The following is a 7,179-nucleotide window of genomic DNA, read 5'->3' as shown; positions in this document are numbered from 1 at the left end:
CAACTTTTAATTTGTTATGAGCCCAAACGATAGATTCAATGAGTTCTTGCCAATAACCACGGCCGCTGAATAAAAACATTAAACTGAAGGCCCAGACAAAATGAGCACCTAAGAAAAAAAGACCATATGCAGATAATGAAGAACCATAAGACTGAATGACTTGCGATGCCTGTGCCCACAAGAAATCTCGAAGCCACCCATTAATCGTAATGGAACTCTGTGCAAAGTTTCCCCCTGTAATATGAGTTACCACCCCTTGATCACTTATAGTACCCCAAACATCCGACTGCATTTTCCAACTGAAATGGAAAATGACTACCGAAATTGCATTGTACATCCAGAATAAACCTAAGAAAACATGATCCCAGGCGGATACTTGACATGTTCCCCCTCGGCCAGGCCCATCGCAAGGAAAGCGAAAACCTAGATTTGCTTTATCGGGTATCAAACGGGAACTCCGAGCAAATAAAACACCTTTCAAAAGTATTAATACAGTCACATGTATGGTAAATGCATGAATGTGATGGACTAAAAAATCTGCGGTTCCTAATGGAATAGGTAACAAAGCCACTTTGCCACCTACTGCTACTAACTCGCCGCCTCCCCACGTTAAGCTAGTACTTGTTGTTGCACCAGGAGCTGTTACGCCAGGCGCAGTAGCATGGATATTTTGTACCCATTGAGCAAAGATAGGTTGTAATTGTATGGCAGTATCCGAAAACATATCTTGTGGACGGCCTAAAGCACTCATGGTATCATTATGAATGTACAAGCCAAAACTGTGAAAACCTAGAAATATACATACCCAGTTAAGGTGGGATATGATTGCATCGCGGTGTCTAAGGACGCGATCTAATAGATCGTTGTATCGAGTAGTTGGATCATAGTCTCTTACCATAAAAATTGCTGCATGTGCAGCAGCACCGACTATTAGAAATCCGCCAATCCACATGTGGTGTGTGAACAAGGAAAGTTGTGTACCATAGTCAGTAGCTAGGTATGGATAGGGAGGCATAGAATACATATGATGAGCTACAACAATGGTTGTAGAGCCTAGCATAGCTAGGTTAAGAGATAATTGAGCATGCCATGACGTTGTTAAGATTTCATAAAGACCCTTATGGCCTTGTCCTGTAAATGGGCCCTTGTGAGCCTCCAAAATATCTTTAAGTCCATGGCCAATACCCCAATTGGTCCTATACATATGACCTGCGATTAGGAAAAGAATAGCAATAGCTAAATGATGGTGCGCAATATCGGTCAGCCAGAGACCACCGGTTACTGGATCTAGTCCTCCGCGAAAAGTCAGAAATTCTGCGTATTTGGACCAATTTAAAGTGAAAAAAGGGGTTGCTCCTTCGGCAAAACTAGGATAAAGTTGAGCCAAAAGGTCCCGATTCAAGATAAATTCATGAGGAAGTGGTATCTCTTTAGGATCCACCCCAGCGTCAAGAAATTGGTTAATTGGTAAAGATACATGAATTTGGTGCCCCGCCCAAGAAAGAGACCCAAGTCCTAATAATCCCGCTAAGTGGTGATTCAACATGGATTCTACATCTTGGAACCAGGCCAATTTGGGAGCGGCTTTGTGATAATGGAACCAACCAGCAAAAAGCATTAACGCTGCAAAAATCAATGCACCAATTGCAGTACAATAGAGTTGTAATTCACTAGTTATTCCAGATGCTCGCCAAAGCTGAAAAAAACCAGAGGTTATTTGGATTCCTCGGAAACCCCCGCCTACATCACCATTCAATATTTCTTGCCCTACTATAGGCCAAACTACCTGAGCACTGGGTCCAATGTGAGTAGGATCACTTAGCCATGCTTCATAATTGGAAAAACGGGCGCCATGAAAGTACATGCCACTCAACCAAAGAAAGATAATGGAAAGTTGCCCGAAATGAGCACTAAAGACTTTTCGAGAAATCTCCTCCAAATCACCAGTATGACTATCGAAATCGTGAGCATCAGCATGTAGGTTCCAGATCCAAGTGGTAGTATCAGGGCCCTTAGCTAGTGTTCTTGAGAAATGGCCGGGTCTGGCCCATTCCTCAAAAGATGTTTTTACAGGATCCCTATCCACAACAATTTTTACTTCTGGTTCCGGCGAACGAATAATCATTAAGTCCTCCTCTTTCCGGACAAGACATACAAAGAGACCCGCCAACTGTCTTTTTAGTGAATCTTTGAAAGATATATATTTTGAAAGATAGATTTTGAAAGATAGATTTTGAAAGATAGATATTGTGATTAGTTCTTTTCTTTACTATCTACCATCCTTCTATTTTTTTTTTAGTTATTCACTGGAGCAATTATATATTGAAGTCAATCCGAGGCAAGTGTTCGGGTCTATTATGACATAAAGATTAGGTGCCTAACGGACATTGTTTATCTTGAAAAACAAATATTTCTCGACGTAAGAAAAAAATCTTTTTTATTTTTAATTTAAGAAACTAGTGTATTTTTTTTGAGGGCATAAGCTCCTATCTATATCTACTTTCCTTGAGCATAATATAGGGTTTTTTATTTGATTCTAAATTCCAAGATAACTCATTAGAATTATTAATAAGATGGTCCTAATATATTAGCAATATTTAGATTGCCCCCTCTTTTTATTCACTTTATTACTTCTATTCTAGACCCTATCCCTATGGTTTATTCTTATGAAATATCATATAAAATAGAAGGTATAAGAAATGGATATAATGAAATTCTTGATTCGATCTTACGACCTAATTTATTTGATTAATGGATCAACAACCAAACCACCCATTTTATGAAAAAGAAGGAGCATGGTCTTATTCAAATTCAAAGCGCTTCGTAATCTTCAACCAGTTCTGTGCTTCAATATAATTTCCCGGAGTAAGCGCTATAGCTTGTTTCCAATATTCAGCAGCTTGATCAAACCAAGCTTCCGCAATTTCCGAATCACCCTGTAGAATGGCCTGTTCTCCTCGGTCGGAATAGGAAGTTCCTTCCCTTAGAACCGTACTTGAGAGTTTCCTACCTCATACGGCTCAGAAATTGCTATCTGAATTTCCCCTATCTTAACTGAATTCGATTTATCAAAAATCGATCCAATTTGTTCTTGGGTTAAGCAGAAGAAATTAATTACCTAAGTTTCTTCAAACCCTAATTTTTATCAATAATCAGTTTGATCTTTTTTCCCACCTTCAGAAGAATGAAGCATAGATAGATATAGAGCCTTCGTTCAAATTTTCTGAGAGGTAACTATCCCGGTTTCATATATGAAATCTCTATAGAATCCTTGAAAAAGACTTTTTTCCATAAGAAAGAAAAAAGAACTTACTATCTTTGGGATCTGATACTACACCGCTGCTTAATCCCTTAGTGGATCGGCTCTATTACATAAGCGGATTCCTAAATTTTGCCCCATATCATGGGATAAGTAAGCAGTTTTTTTTAGTTGTATCGACCCAGTCGCTCACTAATTGATCTTTACGGTGCTTTCTCTATCAATTTGAGAAACTTTATCCATAGAGTAGTAGTATAGGCCATACTTTCTTCGTTTTTTGATTCTCGTGAAGTGTCCTTCCTTCCTACAGCTGATAGGGAAAAATCGTTGTTTTTACGATCCCTATGTAGAAAGCCCTTTTTTTCTAGTATTTACTAGAAAATTTGATCCTCTCTTTTTTTTTTTTCTTTCTATAGTGGAGATAGTCGCACGTAATGACAGATCACGGCCATATTATTAAAAGCTTGCGGTAAGAAGGGGTTTCGTTCTAGTGCCCGGAAATAATATTCCAAAGCCTTTGTATGCTCTCCATTGCTTGTGTGTATAAGGCCTATGTTATAGAGTATATAACTTCGATCATAGGGATCGATTTCTAGTCGCGTAGCTTCATAATAATTTTGCAAAGCTTCCGCATAATTTCCTTCGGATTGAGCCAACATCCGTTACGGTCGTTCATTCTATTCAAAAAATCTCCGTTCCAAAACCGTACATGAGGTTTTCATCTCATACGGCTCCTCCCTTCTGTACATAATAGTACTAAGCGAAATAATCTATAGAATCAAAATAGAATTAGTCCCGTCTCATTATGAACCGAAAGGGGCTGGTATTTTTCCAAGAAATCTCTAGCCAACCTTCCCACAAGAGGTTTTTCTTAACACCAATGAATTCTATTAATGCTAGAGGAAAACGATAGCTCCAATAATTTCTTTGTTCTCAACGCCTCCTATTTAGAGGAATTAGCTACTTCAACGATCTTTGATGGTTATAGGGGTATCCAAAGTACAAACCTGATGGTTGTTTGTTATCCCAACCATTCTTCCCAGCCCTGATACCGATCAGGAAAGGGGTAATTTCTAACAAAGTTTTTCTCTTGTTGATTCCTATTTCTAGGTGTAGTGCTTTTCTCCCCTATGCTGCCTACGGATACTAATAGAGTAGGATTGGCCTGTAATCCATACCATACCATATCCTGTAGGTGTAACCTTTCGCTCAATACTCAAATCTACAATTGAAGTATCTGAAGCCGCATCAATCGAGGATACACGACGGAAGGAATTGTTAGTTCGCCTCACCTTCCCGAAGCGTGGGTTTGTTTGCTTTACAAATTTGGTTCTCTCTATGCCAACCCCCCTCTCTTTTTCGTAAGACTGAGGTATAGGTAGGGCTAAAAAAAAGCAAAAAAAAGAGTCAAATCGCACCATCTCTATAATAAGTAAATGCCTTTTTTTCTCCTGAGGTTGTCGGAATTATTCGCAATAAAATATTGGCTACAATTGAGGAGGTCTTATCAATGAAATTTCCATTTCCACGGGATCTAGGCATAATTCCCAACCCATTCTATATAGAATTGTTTTCATTCCTTCACAAAATAACATAAAAACAAACACATTCGATTCTTATAATTATAAATAGATTGATCCATATGCTCTACTCTAAATCCATATGCTTTAAATGGATAAGAGAGATATGGATTTTCCGCTCAGCTCAAATTGTATCCTTTTCCTTCTGCTTGGACACGAAGAGATATGAAATATTTGACTAAGACTGGATTTCATTCCACTTTCCTATTTCTGAACAACAACTTATGTTATCAACTATTTCGTGTTTTCAAAGTTATTAATTGTCTCATACCCTATTTTTGATTTCGATAGTATGGTGTAGCGTATCTTATGCAAACGGAATTCTAAGGTTTCTTTATTTTATTATGCAATAAGAAGAATTCTTCCATTTTCTTTTTCTTTAGTTGCGGGAAAACCCAAATTAAAACTTTTATTTTATAGCGAGCGCAATTTCTAGTAAAAAATCCTGTATCCTTCCACTTAGATCAAAAGGAATTTTTCCAATAGAACTATGGAACCCCCGAGTGGTTGCGGTTGTACCTGTACTGCAGGAATAAGAAAACTCGCTATTCACTCAGTTTATTTTCCATAATAAGTTATGTAGGAGAGATGGCCGAGCGGTTCAAGGCGTAGCATTGGAACTGCTATGTAGACTTTTGTTTACCGAGGGTTCGAATCCCTCTCTTTCCGTTTTTCTTAATTCATCAACGTTAAGGATCACAATGTATCAAATCAAATAACAATTTTTTCCAGCAATAATATAATATCTTATATTATCTTATTTTGATTTAATAGAAATTAGAAATTCTCTATAGCAAATTACTGTGGTATGTAAAATACACATAGAGGAAAAAAGAAAAAAGGATCCTAATCCTAGGGTTAATCAATTTTAGCTAGTTGATGGGAAAATACAAATTAATGGTAATGGTCTTAGGGCGATTTAGTTCGGGGAAAGGGGAAGGGGAAGAAAATTCTATGAACCTTTCCTTTTTTCGTTAAGTTCAAGTCTGACGAGAGTAATATTCTACAACTAACAACTCATTTATTTTGAGACCGACCCACTTCCTATCTAGGATTTTATTTACTAGTCCTTTATATTCCAACGTGTCAATCGCCAAATGCTTTGGCAATTTCCCCGGGTCCGATGAAGCAATATAATTTTGAACCAGACCTTTTGATCTTTGGTTATCTTTCGTAGTAATAATATCTCGGGGTTTGCAACGAAAACTTGGTATATTGACTATACGACCATTAACTAAAATATGTCTATGGTTGACTAATTGGCGGGCCCCAGGAATGGTTGAAGCCATACCCAATCGAAAAAGGATATTATCCAAACGCATTTCAAGTAATTGTAGTAAAACCTGGCCTGTTGACCTTTTTGCTTTTCCAGCGATATGTACATATCTAAGTAATTGTCGTTCTGTCAGACCATAATGAAAACGCAATTTCTGTTTTTCTTGAAGACGAATACGATATTGCTCCTTTTTCCCAGAATTGAATTTTTTTTTAAGATTACTTCCGGATTTAGGTGTTTTTCTAGTGAGTCCTGGTAAAGCTCCCAGACGGCGTATTTTTTTTAAACGAGGTCCTCGATAACGGGACATGAAGACTCCTTTTTTTATTTTATTGAAATTTCATTTTACACAATTAATTTCATTGTATTTACATTACAGAATACATCGAAATTAAAACTGAATTAAACTACAGGATAAACAGAGTAAAATCAACTAAAGTACCCCAAAAAATGGAATTTCATCAAAATCTTTTTTTTTTGTATATATATTATTTATTTTATTGTTTTGTATCTAGCAAAATTGTAAGGTAAAAAACATAAAAGATCCTGGATTCTCCATTTAATTCGGAAAAAAAGAGATTCTTGTTCGTAGAACATCGATAGAGAAAAAAAAGCCGACTATCGGATTTGAACCGATGACCCTCGCATTACAAATGCGATGCTCTAACCTCTGAGCTAAGTGGGCTTACATAACGGAAATAGTGTAACAAATAGAAATAGGTATAGTATAGGAAATCCGTAAAATCTCAGATATTAGTTATTAATCTTAGCTATTAACTAGTTCTAAATTTGAAGTTATACTTATAAAAATAAAAAAATACTAAAACTTCTTAAAGATAAAGTTAGCTTGATATGCTTAACTATAGGATATTAAAAAATAAAATTATAGAATTTATTGGTATTTTCATTCGATCATTATAGACTTTATTATTTGTTAATAATTTGAGGATTAATATTTCACTAAGGGGAACATAGAGTCAGAGTAAATAAAATTGCTAATTCTGATTAGAAAAAAAGAATAAATATCAAGCGTTATAGTATAATTTTGAATACTATAAAAAAGT

At 36.5% G+C, this 7,179-nt stretch overlaps 2 non-coding genes across 2 annotated transcripts; one reads left to right on the top strand and one right to left on the bottom strand.

The window, feature by feature from the left end:
- The first annotated feature begins 5,421 nt into the window (after positions 1-5,421).
- On the top strand, positions 5,422-5,508 carry TRNAS-GGA (transfer RNA serine (anticodon GGA)). The gene has a single exon. It is a non-coding gene; the product is annotated as a tRNA-Ser (tRNA).
- A 1,219-nt stretch (positions 5,509-6,727) lies between these two features.
- Positions 6,728-6,800, bottom strand: TRNAT-UGU (transfer RNA threonine (anticodon UGU)). Its single transcript has one exon. It is a non-coding gene; the product is annotated as a tRNA-Thr (tRNA).
- Between the last annotated feature and the right edge of the window lie 379 nt (positions 6,801-7,179).

Source organism: Triticum urartu, unplaced genomic scaffold (genome assembly GCF_056163025.1).
Source record: "Triticum urartu cultivar PI428250 unplaced genomic scaffold, HENAU_Tu73 scaffold2, whole genome shotgun sequence".
Classification (NCBI taxonomy): domain Eukaryota; kingdom Viridiplantae; phylum Streptophyta; class Magnoliopsida; order Poales; family Poaceae; genus Triticum; species Triticum urartu.
The sequence above is the reverse complement of the archived record's forward strand: the minus strand, read 5'-3'. Positions and strand labels throughout refer to the sequence as shown.